Source organism: Balaenoptera borealis, assembly GCF_965194805.1.
Source record: "Balaenoptera borealis genome assembly, chromosome: 2".
Lineage (NCBI taxonomy): Eukaryota > Metazoa > Chordata > Mammalia > Artiodactyla > Balaenopteridae > Balaenoptera > Balaenoptera borealis.
Window position 1 is genome coordinate 37033453 of NC_138867.1, and position 15869 is coordinate 37049321.

General features: G+C 37.9%; 1 protein-coding gene across 6 annotated transcripts in view; it reads left to right on the forward strand.

The window, feature by feature from the left end:
* FBXO4 (F-box protein 4) overlaps positions 1-15869 on the forward strand; it is a 354502-nt gene that overhangs the window by 251754 nt on the left and 86879 nt on the right. The window lies entirely within an intron of this gene.

The window sequence follows — 15869 nt, forward strand, 5'->3', positions numbered from 1 at the left end:
CACTTACAGTCATAACATTTACGTTTTGTCAAATATTTTCCCCTTACTACACTGCAAATTGATACTTGGCATATTATATTATAGATACTTTTAGCTGCAAAGAGTTGAAACAAAATGGACTAATTGGTGAACTCTTAGTTAATAGAAAAAATTTAAAGCAATGAATGCAACTATTCCCTAAGAATTCAGATCAGTTGAGATTTAGGAGGTTTTAGTTTTACTTCTGCAATGGTCTATGTAGATCATATGGAAATTTCCAAGCTATTAAGTAGTTTTAGCTGAGGCTTCATATTATTGATGTTTCACAGATTTCCAAGGAGAAGAATTTAGAGTTGATAATTCCTGCATTAAGTGACAAAGTTCTAATCTAGTTAAGTACCATCTAATGTATTTATTCAGTTACTTTTTATTTACTCTCACACTTTAGTTTTTGCATTTTGTAAACTTTTTATAATACCTTATTTTACAAAAAGTTACATAAATAGGAATAGTCATAGCCAGTATGAACTTTCACCTTCCTATTTCCCAACACCAAGCATTTTGCTTTTGCTATGTAAGGAAATGGTTTCCTTGGCATTCTTGGCCACTCTTGGCCTCCTTTTAAAGGGCTGTGTGCTTTTCTAAATTTATAAATCAATCTGCTGTGTTTTGTCACATTCTCTTACTCAATAATGTTTTATTTCATGTCTGTTGACCTACTTTGTCATATATTCCTATACCACAACATGATATGAAATATTATTTCCATCTCCCCCACATTGTTGTTTGAAATTTATACTGTGCCTGCTTTCAAAGAGGAGGCTTAAAATATCAAATCTGTATTAAAGTAGAACAATTAAATATTGAAAGATGAAGTGCCATGTTCAATCCTTATACAGGTCATATTTTATCAGAATCTAGGAATAAAATTGTTCCCACTCCTGAACCTAAATTTAGCTTTATGCCATTGAACACTTAAGTCACAAAAGGAAGCGTGATGGATATTTTGGCCTCTTTGTCTGATAAAATGAGGCATCCCAGGTCACCAGGTGGGATTTACCTTTTCCTTCAGTTCATTTGGCCAAAAAGAATAATATATTGGTAAAGAGTTATTATCGTTAAAAACATATTAATTTTTTAATACATTTAGCAAGAGCTAAAATGTAATTTGATGTGGCACAGCAAGACAAGAGTCCCAATAACAACAGGAAGCAGCCCCAGGCTAGTGAGTCAGCTCCCTCCTCAGTCTCTACAGAATTCCTGCCCCGACTCTATGCCCAGTCATATATGGGCATGATTCACCCTCTCATCACCTCCTTTCTCTTTCCACTTCCGTCTATTGCTCCCGTTCCTATCCTTTGAAGGCTTCTGCTTACAGGCTTCTGTCTGAGACTCTCTGACTTCTACTTCTGACTCTGTCTCTTTTGTCACATTCAAATATTGTGATTCGATTGATTGGCCAGTATTCAGAATACAGCATCACTGGATAGATTTCTCATCTAATGCCTCTGATAACCTACTGGCCTTCCTCATGTCTGGACTAGAGAGAGCTGCCTTTGAGTCCAGCATTAATTCTCAGTGCAGTCAGTTATGAACAAAGTTGTAGCCTAAGACAAAGAGAATCTGTGTTTTTCTTTTTTAACTAGGTAAGAAACTCTAGAGCTTTACTGAGTGGGTTCAAATCCCAGTCTGCCATTAACCGTGTAACCTTACCTTCTCTGTGTCTCAGTTTCTTCGTCTGAAAAAGTAAGTGTAATAATAGTGTCTCTATCATGAGGTTGTTATAAGGATTAAATTAGTTAATGCGTGAAAAAACCCTTATGGGAGATGAATGCCACATAGTGTGCACCACATTATCATCATCACCATCATTATAGCCTATGATGATTATGATAATTATGCAGGCCATGATAGACTGCACAGTATGCTTCCCCTAGAACTAAATTATAGGAGAAACTTAACGCGTGGTACTTATACATGGGTGCTGCAGAGGCTGTTGTAGCCAAGCTCAGATCTCAGGAATCTTTTTTGCTGCTTTGATAGTCCAGATATCTAGCTGTTGTAGATGTTGCTGCTAGCAATTTTTTCTGGAGGGCTGATCATGGGCAACTGGACCCATCATTCCTAGGTTACCTGAGAGTCACATGCCTCCCCCTTGGAATGACCATATCCAATGACTGACAGATAAAGGGCTATAAAATCCCAGCCTCTTTGTCTCTAGGCAGAACAAACTCTGTTGTACAATTACCCTCTAAATCTCCCATTGGGATCAGGCTGAGACTAAGATTTATCTGAAATCACCTCTTTGCTAATTTGCTTTTCTTCACTATCCTGCTTTCCTCACTCCCACATAGGATTTTCCGAGAGTATTCTCTCAATAAATCACTTGCACGCAAATTCCCATCCCACACTCTGCTTTTAAGAAACCTGACATAAGAGAATGGATAACATAAGAGACCCTATCTTCTTTCGTGGTTTTGTATAAGCTGTTTTATTCAAACTTAAAATATATTATCAATTCTTAATCAAATCTGTGGTTGTGATACTAGATTTTTTAAAATCTCATAGTTATATATGGTTATATTCACTTTTTTGTTTGTTTGTTTTTTAACACCCTTATAGGAGTATAATTGCTTTACAAACGTGTGTTAGTTTCTGCTGTATAACAAAGTGAATCAGCTATACATATACATATATCCCCATATCTCCTCCCTCTTGCATCTCCCTCCCACCCTCCCTATCGCACCCCTCTAGGTGGTCACAAAGCACAGAGCTGATCTCCCTGTGCTATGCAGCTGCTTCACACTAGCTATCTATTTTACATTTGGTAGTGTATATATGTCCATGCCACTCTCTCACTTCGTCCCAGCTTACCCTTCCCCCTCCCCGTGTCCTCAAGTCCATTCTCTATGTCTGCGTCTTTACTGCTGCCTGCCCCTAGGTTCTCAGAACGTTTTTTTTTTTTTTTTTTAGATTCCATATATATGTGTTAGCATACGGTATTTGTTTTTCTCTTTCTGACTTACTTCACTCTGTATGACAGTCTCTAGGTCCATCCACCTCACTACAAATAACTCAATTTCGTTTCTTTTTATGGCTGAGTAATATTCATTGTATATGTGTGCCACATCTTCTTTATCCATTCATCTGTCGATGGACACTTAGGTTACTTCCATGTCCTGGCTATTGTAAATAGAGCTGCAATGAACATTGTGGTACATGGCTCTTGTTGAATTATGGTTTTCTCAGGGTATATGCCCAGTAGTGGGATTGCTGGGTCATAGAGTAGTTCTATTTTTAGTTTTTTTGTGGAACCTCCATACTGTTCTCCATAGTGGCTGTATCAGTTTACATTCCCACCAACAGTGCAAGAGGGTTCCCTTTTCTCCACACCCTCTCCAGCATTTATTGTTTGTAGATTTTTTGATGATGGCCATTCTGACTGGTGTGAGGTGATACCCCATTGTAGTTTTGATCTGCATTTCTCTAATGGTTACTGATGTTGAGCATCCTTTCATGTGTTTGTTGACAATCTGTATATCTTCTTTGGAGAAATGTCTGTTTAGGTCTTCTGTCCATTTTTGGATTGGGTTGTTTGGTTTTTTTTGTTTTTTAAAATTTATTTATTTTTGGCTGTGGTGGGTCTTCGTTTCTGTGTGAGGGCTTCCTCTAGCTGCGGCAAGTGAGGACCACTCCTCATCGCGGCGTGCGGGCCTCTCACCATCGCGGCCCCTCCCGCCGCGGAGCACAGGCTCCAGACGCGCAGGCTCAGCAGCCGTGGCCCATGGGCCCAGTCGCTCCGCGGCATGTGGGATCCTCCCAGACCAGGGCTCGAACCCGTGTCCCCTGCACCGGCAGGCGGATTCTCAACCACTGTGCTACCAGGGAAGCCCCTGGTTTTTTTGATATTGTGCTGCATGAGCTGCTTGTACATTTTGGAGATTAAGCCTTTGTCAGCCGCTTCTTTTGCAAATATTTTCTCTCATTCTGAGGGTTGTCTTTTCGTCTTGTTTATGGTTTCCTTTGCTGTGCAAGAGCTTTTAAGTTTCATTAGGTCCCATTTGTTTTTATTTCCATTTCTCTAGGAGCTGGGTCAGAAAGGATCTTGCTGTGATTTATGTCATGGAATGTCCTGCCTATGTTTTCCTCTAAGAGTTTTATAGTGTCTGGCCTTACATTTAGGTCTTTAATCCATTTTGAGTTTATTTTTGTGTGTGGTATTAGGGAATGTTCTAATTTCATTCTTTTACATGTAGCTGTCCAGTTTTCCCGGCACCACTTATTGAAGACGCTGTCTTTTCTCCATTGTATATTCTTGCCTCCATTATCAAAGATAAGGTGACCATATGTGCATGGGTTTATCTCTGGGCTTTCTATCCTGTTCCATTGATGTATATTTCTGTTTTTGGGCCAGTACCATACTGTCTTGATTACTGTAGCTTTGTAGTATAGTGTGAAGTCAGCGAGCCTGATTCCTCCAGCTCCGTTTTTCTTAAGATTGCTTTGGCTCTTCCGGGTCTTTTGTGTTTCCATAACAATTGTGAAATTTTTTGTTCTAGTTCTGTGAAAGATGCCATTGGTAGTTTGATAGAGATTGCATGAATCTGTAGATTGCTTTGGGTAGTATAGTCATTTTCACAATGTTGATTCTTCCAATACAAGAACATTGTACATCTCTCCATCTGTTTGTATCATCTTTAATTTCTTTCATCAGTGTCTTATAGTTTTCTGCATACAGGTCTTTTGTCTCCTTAGGTAGGTTTATTCCTAGGTATTTTATTCTTTTTGTTGCAGTGGTAAATGGGAGTGTGTCCTTAATTTCTCTTTCAGATTTTTCATCATTAGTGTATAGGAATGCAAGAGATTTCTGTGCATTAATTTTGTATCCTGCTACTTTACCAAATTCACTGGTTAGCTCTAGTATTTTTCTGGTAGCAGCTTTAGGATTCTCTATGTTTCGTATCATGTCATCTGCAAACAGTGACAGTTTTAGTTCTTCTTATCTGATTTGGATTCCTTTTATTTCTTTTTCCTCTCTGATTGCTGTGGCTAAAACTTCCAAGACTATGTTGAATAATAGCGGTGAGAGTGGGCAACCTTGTCTTGTTCCTGATCTTAGTGGAAATGGTTTCAGTTTTTTACCATGGCAAACAATGTTGGCTGTGGGTTTGTCATATATGGCCTTTATCATGTTGAGGTAAGTTCCCTCTATGCCTACTTTCTGGAGGGTTTTTATCATAAATGGGTGTTGAATTATGTCGAAAGCTTTTTCTGCATATATTAAGATGATCATATGGTTTTTCTCCTTCAATTTGTTAATGTGGTATATCACATTGATTGATTTGTGTATACTGAAGAATCCTTGCATTCCTGGGATAAACCCCATTTGATCATGGTGTATGATCCTTTTAAAGTGCTGTTGGATTCTGTTTGCTAGTATTGTGTTGAGGATTTTTGCATATGTGTTCATCAGTGATATTTGCCTGTAGTTTTCTTTTTTGTGTGGCATTTTTGCCTGGTTTTGGTATCAGGGTGATGGTGGCTTCGTAGAATGAGTTTGGGATGTTCCTCCCTCTGCTATATTTTGGAAGAGTTTGAGAAGGATAGGTGTTAGCTCTTCTCAAAATGTTTGATAGAATTCGCCTGTGAAGCCAGTGGTCCAGGGCTTTTGTTTGTTGGAAGATTTTTAATCACAGTCTCATTTTCAGTGCTTGTGATTGGTCTGTTTATATTTTCTATTTCTACCTCGTTCAGTCTTGGAACGTTGTGCTTTTCTAAGAAGTTTTTCATTTCTTCCAGGTTGTCCATTTTATTGGCATATGGTTGCTTGTAGTAATCTCTCATGATCCTTTGTATTTCTGCAGTGCCAGTTGTTACTTCTTTTTCCTTTCTAATTCTATTGACTTGTGTCTTCTCCCTTTTTTTCCTTGATGAGTCTGGCTAATGGTTTATCAATTTTGTTTATCTTTTCAAAGAACCAGCTTTTAGTTTTATTGATCTTTGCTATCATTTCCTTCATTTCTCTTTCATTTACTTCTGATCTGATATTTATGAATTTTTTCCTTCTGCTAACTTTGGGGTTTTTCTGTTCTTTCTCTAATTGCTTTAGGTGTAATTTTAGGTTGTTTATTTGAGATGTTTCTTATAACTTGAGATACGATTGTGTTGCTATAAACTTCCCTCTTAGAACTGCTTTTGCTACATCCCGTAGATTTTGGGTTGTCAGGTTTTCATTGTCATTTGTTTCTAGGTATTTTTTAATTTCCTCTTTGGTATCTTCACTGGTCTTTTGGTTATTTAGCAGTGTATTGTTTAGCCTCTATGTGTTTGTATTTTTTACAGCTTTTTTTTCCTTTGATTGGTATCTAGTCTCATATCGATGTGGTCAGAAAAGATATTTGATACGACTTCAATTTTGTTAAATTTGCAAAGGCTTGATTTGTGACCCAAGATATGATGTATCCTCGAGAATGTTCCATGAGCACTGGAGAAGAAAGTGTCATCTGCTGTTTTAGGATGGATGTCCTATAAATATCAATCAAGTCCTTCTTGTTTAATGTATCATTTAAAGGTTGTGTTTCCTTATTTATTTTCTTTTGGATGATCTGTCCATTGGTGAATGTGGGGTGTTAATGCACACTACTATCACTGTGTTACTGTTGATTTCCTCTTTTATGGCTGTTAGCAGTTGCCTTATGTATTGAGGTGCTCCTATGTTGGGTGCATAAATATTTACAATTATTATATCTTCTTCTTGGATTGATCCCTTTATCATTATGCAGTGTCCTTCTTTGTCTCTTGTTATAGTCTTTATTTTAAAGTCTATTTTGTCTGATATGAGAATTGCTACTCCAACTTTCTTTTGATTTCCATTTGCATGGAATATCTTTTTCCATCCCTTCACTTTCAGTCTGTATGTGTCCCTAGATCTGAAGTGGGTCTGTTGTAGACAGCATATATATGGGTCTTGTTTTTGTATCCATCCAGCCAGTTGATGTCTTTTGGTTGGAGCATTTAATCCATTTACATTTAAGGTAGTTATCGATATGTATGTTCCTATTACCATTTTCTTAATTGTTTCGGTTTTGTTTTTGTAGATCTTTTCCTTCTCTTGTGTTTCCTGCCTAGAGAAGTTCCTTTAGCATTTGTTGTAGAGCTGGTTTGGTTCTGCTGAACTCTCTTAGCTTTTGCTTGTCTCTAAAGGTTTTAATTTCTCCATCGAATCTGAATGAGATCCTTTCTGGTTAGAGTAATCTTAGCTGTAGGTTTTTCCCTTTCATCACTTTAAATATGTCCTCCCACTCCCTTCTAGCTTGCAGAGTATCTGCTAAAAGATCAATTTTTAACCTTATGGGGATTCCCTTGTATGTTAATTGTTGCTTTTCCCTTGCTGCTTTTAATATTTTTTCTTTGTATTTAATTTTTGATAGTTTGATCAATATGTCTCTTAGTGTGTTTCTTCTTGGATTTATCCTGTATGGGCCTCTCTATGCTTCCTGGACTTGATTGACTATTTCCTTTCCCATATTAGGGAAGTTTTCAACTATAATCTCCTCAAATATTTTCTCAGTCCCTTTTTTTTCTCTTCTTTTTTCTCTTCTTTTTCTGGGACCCCTATAATTCGGATGTTGGTGCCTGAGGTCTCTGAGACTGTCCTCAATTCTTTTCCTTCTTTTTTCTTTATTCTGCCCTGCAGTAGTTATTTCCACTATGTTATCTTCCAGGTCACGTATCCATTCTTCAGCTGCAGTTATTCTGCTATTCGTTCCTTCTAGAGAATTTTTAATTTCTTTAATTGTGTTGTTCGTCATTGTTTGTTTGCTCTTTAATTCTTCTAGGTCCTTGTTAAACGTTTTTTATAGTTTCTCCATTCTATTTCCAAGATATTGTATCATCTTTGCTCTCATTACTCTGAATTCTTTTTCAGGTTGACTGCCTGTTTCCTATTCATTTGTTTGGTCTGGTGGCTTTTTACTTTGCTCCTTCATCTGCTGTGTATTTCTCTGTCTTCTCATTTTGCTTAACTTACTGTGTTTGGGGTCTCCTTTTTGCAGGCTACAGGTTCGTAGTTCCCGTTGTTTTTGGTGTCTGCTCCCAGTGGGTAGGGTTGGTTCAGTGGGTTGTGTAGGCTTCTTGGTGGAGGGGAGTCGTGCCTGTGTTCTGGTGGATGAGGCTGGATCTTGTCTTTCTTGTGGGCAGGACTGCGTCCGGTGGTGTGTTTTGGGGTGTGTTTGAACTTAGTATGATTTTAGGCAGCCTCTCTGCTAATGGGTGGGGTTGTGTTCCTGTCTTGCTAGTTGTTTGGCATAGGATGTCCAGCGCTGTAGGTTGCTGGTCTTTGAGTGGAGCTGGGTCTTAGCATTGATATGGAGATCTCTGGGAGAGCTTTTGCCATTTGATACTGCATGATACTGGGAGGTCTCTGGTGGACCAATGTCCTGAACTCAGCTCTCCCACCTCAGAGTCTCAGGCCTGACACCCGGCCACAGCACCAAGACCCTGTCAGCCACATGGCTCTGAAGAAAAGAGAGAAAGAGAGAAAGAAAGAAAGAAAGGGAGGAAGGAAGAGAGAAAGACTAAAATAAAATAAAGTTATTAAAATGGAAAAAATTATTAAAAATAAAAAATTTAAAAGTTTTTTAAAAAAAAGAGAGAGCAAGAAGAGAGCCACGGAACCAAAAAACAAATCCACCAATGATAACAAGTGCTAAAAAGTATACTAAAAAAAAAAAAAATGACAGTCAGCACCCTAGGACAAATGGCAAAACCAAAGCTATACGGACAAAATCACACAAAGAAGCATAAACATACACACTCACAAAAAGAGAAAAAGGAAAAAAAAAGTATATATATATATGTATAAAAAAAGAAGAGAGCAACCAAATCAATAAACAAATCTACTAATGATGATAAGCTTTAAATACTAAACTAAGATAAACATAAAACCAGAAACAAATTAGATGCAGAAAGGAAACCCCAAGTCTACATTTGCTCCCAAAGTGCACTGCCTCAACTTGGGGATGATTTGTTGTCTATTCAGGTATTCCACAGATGCAGGGTGCATCAAGTTGACTGTGGAGATTTAATCTGCTGCTCCTGAGGCCCTTGGGAGAAATTTCCCTTTCTGTTTTTGTTCGCACAGCTCCTGGGGTTCAGCTTTGGATTTGGCCCTGCCTCTGCGTGCAGGTCGCCTGAGGGCAACTATTCCCTGCCCAGACAGGATGGGGTTAAAGGAGCGGCTGATTAGGGAGCTCTGGCTCACTCAGGCTGGGGAGAAGGGAGTGGTACAGAATGCAGGGCGAGCCTGTGGTGTGACGTTGCAACAGCCTGAGGCACGACATGTGTTCTCCCGGGAAAGTTGTCCCTGGATCACAGAACCATGGCAGTGGTGGGTTGCACAGGCTCCCAAGAGGGGAGGTGTGGATGGTGACCTGTGCTTGAACACAGACTTCTTGTGGCTGCAGCAGCAGCCTTAGCATCTCATACCCGTCTCTGGTGTCCACACTGATAGCTGTGGCTTGCGCCCATCTCTAGAGCTCATTTAGGCGGTGCTCTGAATCCCCTCTCCTCGTGCACCCCGAAGCAATGGTCTCTAGCCTCTTAGGCAGTTCCAGACTTTTCCCTGGACTCCCTCCCAGCTAGCTGTGGTTCACTAGCCCCCTTCAGGCTGTTTTCACGTAACCAACCCCAGTCCTATCCCTGGGATCTGACCTCTGAAGCCCGAGCCTCAGCTCCCAGCCCCCACCCGCCCCAGCAGGTGAGCAGACCAGCCTCTCAGGCTGGTGAGCACTGGTCGGCACCAATCCTCTGTGCAGGAATCTCTCCGCTTTGCCCTCCGCACCCCTGTTGCTGTGCTGTCCTCTGTGGCTCTGAAGCTTCCCCCCCCCCCCACCCCCCATCTCTGCCAGTGAAGGGGTTTCCTAGTGTGTGGAAACTTTTCCTCCTTCACAGCTCCCTCCCCGAGGTGCAGGTACCATCACTATTTTTTTGTCTTTGTTTTATTTTTTTCTTTTACCCTACCCAGGTATGTGGGCAATTTCTTGCCTTTTGGGAAGTCTGAGGTCTCTGCCAGTGTTCAGTAGGTGTTCTGTAGGAGTTGTTCTACATGTAGATGTAGTTTTGATGTATTTGTAGGGAGGAAGGTGATCTCCACGTCTTTCTCCTCTGCCATCTTGGAAGCCTACTCATTTGTTTTTACCTTATTTTCCCCTTATATTTGATTTTAACTTTTTCTTTTTATATATATATATATTTTTTATATCTTTATTGGAGTATAATTGCTTTACAATGTTGTGTTCATTTCTTCTGTACAACAAAGTGAATCATGTATATGTATACATATATCCCCATATCCCCTCCCTCTTGAGCCTCCATCCCACCCTCCCTATCCCATCCCTCTAGGTCGTCACAAAACATCGAGCTGATCTCCCTGTGTTATGCAGCAGCTTCCCACTAGCCATCCATTTTACATGTGGTAGTGTATATATGCCAATGTACTCTCTCACTTCGTTCCAGCTTCCCCTTCCCTGCCTGTGTCTTTGAGTCCATTCTCTACATCAGCGTCTTTATTCCTGCCCTGCCACTAGGTTCATCAGTACTGTTTTTCTAGATTCCATATATCTGTGTTAGCATACGGTATTTGTTTTTCTCTTTCTGACTTACTTCACTCTGTAAGTGATGGACTGTAGGTCCATCCACCTCATTACAAATAACTCAATTTCATTCCTTTTTATGGCTGAGTAAGTTTTAACTTTTTCAAATATTTAAAAGAATAATATGATTCAAAATACCAAACTATATTAAACGGAATACTTGAAGAGGTTACATTCCCTTTTCCTTTCATTTCGTCTCCACACACTCCATGTAGATGACCAATTTCATTAGTTTCTGGTTTAACATTTTTTTCCAGTTCTCTAACCTTTTGTTTGGCCATGTCCTTGCATCCGTCTATTGAGTTCTTAATTTCATTTATTGTATCTTTAAATTCCAGTGTTTGTGTGGACATTTAAAAATTAGATTCTACTTCTTGGCTGAAATTTTTCATCTTCTCCTGTATTTTCTTGAATGTTTTAATAATATTCAATATCCCTGTGTAATAACTTCAATATCTGGATCTCCCATAGATCTTTCTCCTAGTTTTCAGTCATTTGGTCTTGTCTTCTGGTATGTCCAAAGCAATGAAAGACATCAAACCAGAGATTGAAGAGACACTAAGAAATAAAAATAAAATCACACTTTAGGCACATCATAGTCAAACTGCTGAACAACAAAGATGGTTTAGATTGAACGCAGGACCTTGCTTATAAAAAAGCATTTCAAAGTCAGAGATCCTATCTTTCTCCAGAGAGAATTTGCTCTTATTTCCGGGTTGCAGCTTATCTAGGGCAAGTTACCATAATCCCATCAGAGACTACCATGCTTCAAGGCTCTATTTCAGTTTTTTTGAGGACTGATCTATCTCTGATTCTCCTACTCTTAGGATCCAGTCTTCTGAGGTCTCAAATGCAATATACTGGGGTATTTGCCAAGGCTCTCCTAATTTGGCAAAACTTGAACTCTAAAATTGTGTCACTAAAACTCTAAGACTGCCAAAAACTCTACTCAGCTTTTCAACCTTCCAGTTTTAGGAGAAAAGAAAGGTCACATGGTTTGGTTAACTTCTTTTTACTTACCTTCTATATCATAGCTTGGCTTCTTAAGTCTTGATAGTAGTAGTAGTAGTTCTCTAATGCCTTCAAACATTAAACAAAATTTTTAGTTGTTCTCTCCAGGAGGGTTAGTCTTTTATAAGCTAATCCAGCAAGACCAAAATGAGAACCCTTAAGACAATATTTTAATGATGTGAATTCTTTCTAGTTTTAATTTTGTATTAAATATTAACCAATTAATATAGTACTAAGAATTTTTTATGGTGGGAGAATGAAGGGAAACTTTACAAAATAATACTGGGAATCATCTGGAAGATTAAACATCTGAGAATTGATGTGAAAAACTTTTAAAGGAGGCAGTAACAAACTTGGGATGTAGTTTATCTAATCCTGCCATAGTTTAAATATTTTGATGGAGTTAGAAAAATGGAAGCAGTTTGATACTGGAGATCAAACAGGTAGATTAATAGAACAGAATTCAGAAATAGATCTAAAATAAAAGTAGAAATTCTAATTTTATATTCCTGTTGGTTCTGTTTCCCTGAAGAACCCTGACTAATACAGATTTTGGTATCTGGAAGTGGGGTGCTGCTGTAACAAATACCTAAAATTGTGAAAGTGGCTTTGGAACTGGGTAATGGGTAGAGATTGGAAAAGTTTGAGGTGCATATTAGAATACAACCTACATTCCCTTTAAAGGGCTGTTGGTAGAAATATGAATGATGAGTTCTTCTGGTGAAGTCTCTGATAAAATTCAGGAACATGTTAGTGGAAACTGGAGGAAAGAGGATCCTTGTTATAGAATGGGAAAGTACTTGGCTTATTTGTATTCCAGTGTTTTGTGGAAGGTAGAACCTGTAAGCGATTAAATTTGATATTTAGCTGAGAAGACTTTTAAGCAAAGTGTTGAAAGCACTGCCTGGTTTTTCATTGCTGTCATAGTAAAATGTGAGAGGAATGAGGTAAATTGAAAAAGAAATTGTCATGAAAAATGGAACCAAAACTTGAAAATTTAGAAAATTCTGTGTTTCCATATTGCAAAAACGGATAAAGTGTGTACTAGAGGAAAAATCAAGGGTATGGCTGGATAATCATTTGCTCTAAAGAGATTATGAGTGTGATTTATGGAACCAACCAATCAACCATCTCAGCAGAAATGCTGCCAGCTTGGAATGAAAGGGAAGGAGACAGGACAAAACGAAGTTTTCTCTGGCTGCCTCGGCATCCCCTTTGACCTAGCATTTACAATACCAGAAACGTACACTCTAAATATGAGAAAGAGAAAAGCAGCTCCTGAAATCCCAACTGACACGTAGCTAGAACTCTGTGTTGTTAGGAGTTGGCCTGATGCTCACAGCTAGACCATGTTCTCCTGTGGGACATACACATTCTCACAAAATACCAAAGTTGGACAAGGTCATTCTGAGAACTTGATAAAATGAGGCAAAATAAAGCTACTTTATAATTTTGTCTAAGTGTAGACAAAAACTATCACTGTGCAAAACACAAAATACCAAATATCCCCCTCTCCCAGCTAATATAAGTGACTGCTGCTTCTTACCCACCTATAGCTTTAACTTCTTTCCAGTAAGCCCTTTCCGTAGATAAGATTTGTTGAGATACCCAGCTACAGAATTATTCACGATTTTTGACAGCACCCAGTCTAGAGCTAATCCCCCTTCTTTGGACCTTCTACAAAATCACCCATGGTATGTTTTCTCCCTCACTGCAATGAGTAATAAACTCAATTTTTTGACCTGTATGTATGTTCCTGGTGGTCTTTGGCTGGAGGTAAATGACAGATATTAGTCAAGAGTACATCAAGTAGAATGATATTCACTACAGTAATGTTTATAAAGCAAAATACTGTAAAATAAACTAAAGGTCCATCAGTTGGGGACTGATAAAATAAATTCCAGTACCCCTTTTGAATGGAATATCATGTAGCTATTTAAAAGAATGAGGTAAATCTATGTGTGCTGATATAGAAAGATCTCTAAGTTATCAAGTGATAAAGCCAAGTACAGAAAAATGTGGACATTATGGTTCAATTTTAGAAAGTAATTAAGTGTTTCAAACACTTATATACATGATAGCATTTTACTGGTTCCAGAACCCTTGAAGTGCTCTCATGTGTATTTGTGTATTATATCAATTAATATTTGCCATTTTAGAAATTAGAATTGCAAATTTAAAAAATCTATATATTATTTCATTTAAAAATAACAATATGAAACCCAAAACATGTTGACATACATATTTTATGAAAAATAATTATTTTTCCAAAACAAGAAATAAATTAGTGAGAAGTGTCATTATTTTACATTTTTGTAAATTATATTAATATCTGTCTTAATAGAAGACAAGTTGATTCAAATATCTGCTTTTGTATTAAATTTGTTGCAATATAACATTTTGTTTGAAATATTGGAAGAAAACTTGGCCCCACAGAGATATGTAGTTTGAAAAAGAGCAGAATATTTTAATAACCATTTCAGATAGTTATTATATTCTTTTTTTTAAATTTAATTTTATTTACTTATTTTTAAACAGCAGGTTTTTATAAGTTATCTATTTTATACATATTAGTGTATATATGTCAATCCCAACTCCAAATTCATCCCACCACCACCACCACCCGACCCCACCCCCACTTTCCTCCCTTGGTGTCTATACGTTTGTTCTCTACAACTGTGTCTCTATTTCTGCCTCGCAAACCAGTTCATCTGTAACATTTTTCTAGATTCCACATATATGTGTTAATATAAGATATTTGTTTTTCTCTTTCTTACTTCTTTCTGACAGTCTCTAAGTCCATCCATGTCTATACAAATGACCCAATTTCATTCCTTTTTATAGCTGAGTAATATTCCATTGTGTGTGTGTGTGTGTGTGTGTGTGTGTATATATATATATATATATATATATATATATACCACATCTTCTTTATCCACTCACCTGTTGATGGGCATTTAGGTTGCTTCCATAACCTGTTTATTGTAAGTACTGCTGCAATGAACATTGGGGTGCATGTGTCTTTTTGAATTATGGTTTTCTCTGGGTATATGCCCAATAGTGGGATAGCTAGGTCATATGGTAATTCTATTTTTAGTTTTTTAAGGAACCTCCATACTGTTCTCCATAGTGGCTGTATCAATTTACATTCCCACCAACAGTGCAAGAGGGTTCCCTTTTCTCCACACCCTCTCCAGGATTTGTTGTTTGTAGATTTTTCCGATGATGTCCATTCTAACTGGTGAGAGGTGATACCTTATTGTAGTTTTGATTTGCATTTCTCTAATAATTAGTGATGTTGAGCAGCTTTTCATGTGCCTCTTGGCCATCTGTATGTCTTCTTTGGAGAAATGTCTATTTAGGTCTTCCACCCATGTTTTGATTGGGTTGTTTGTTTTTTTGATATTGAGATGCAAGAGCTATTTATATATTTTGGAGATTAATCCTTTGTCCATTGTTTCTTTTGCAAATATTTTCTCCCATTCTGAGGGTTGTCTTTTCATCTTGTTTATGGTTTCCTTTGCTGTGCAAAAGCTTTTAAGTTTCATTAGGTCCCATTTGTTTACTTTTGTTTTTATTTCCATTACTCTAGGAGGTGGATCAAAAAAGATCTTGCTGTGATTCATGTCAAAGAGTGTTCTTCCTATGTTTTCCTCTAAGAGTTTTATAGTGTTGGTCTTACAGTTAGGTCTTTAATCCATTTTGAGTTTATTTTTGTGTATGGTGTTAAGGAGTGTTCTAATTTCATTCTTTTACATGTTGCTGTCCAGTTTTCCCAGCACAACTTATTGAAGAGGCTGTCTTTTCTCCATTGTATATCCTTGCCTCCTTTGTCATAGAGTAGTTGACCATAAGTGCATGGGTTCACCTCTGGGGTTTCTATCCTGTTCCATTGATCTATATTTCTGTTTTTGTGCCAGTACCATATTGTCTTGATTACTGTACTTTTCTAGTATGGTCTTAAGTCAGGGAGTCTGATTCCTCCAGCTCTGTTGTCTTCCCTCAAGATTGCTTTGGCTATTTATGGTCTTTTGTGTCTCCATACAAATTTGAAGATTTTTTGTTCTAGTTCTGTAAAAAATGCCATTGGCAATTTGATAGGGATTGCACTGAAGCTGTATATTGCTTTGGGTAGTATAGTCATTTTCACAATATTGATTCTTCCAATCCAAGAACATGGTATGTCTCTCCATCTATCTGTGTCATCCTTGATTTCTTTCATCAGTG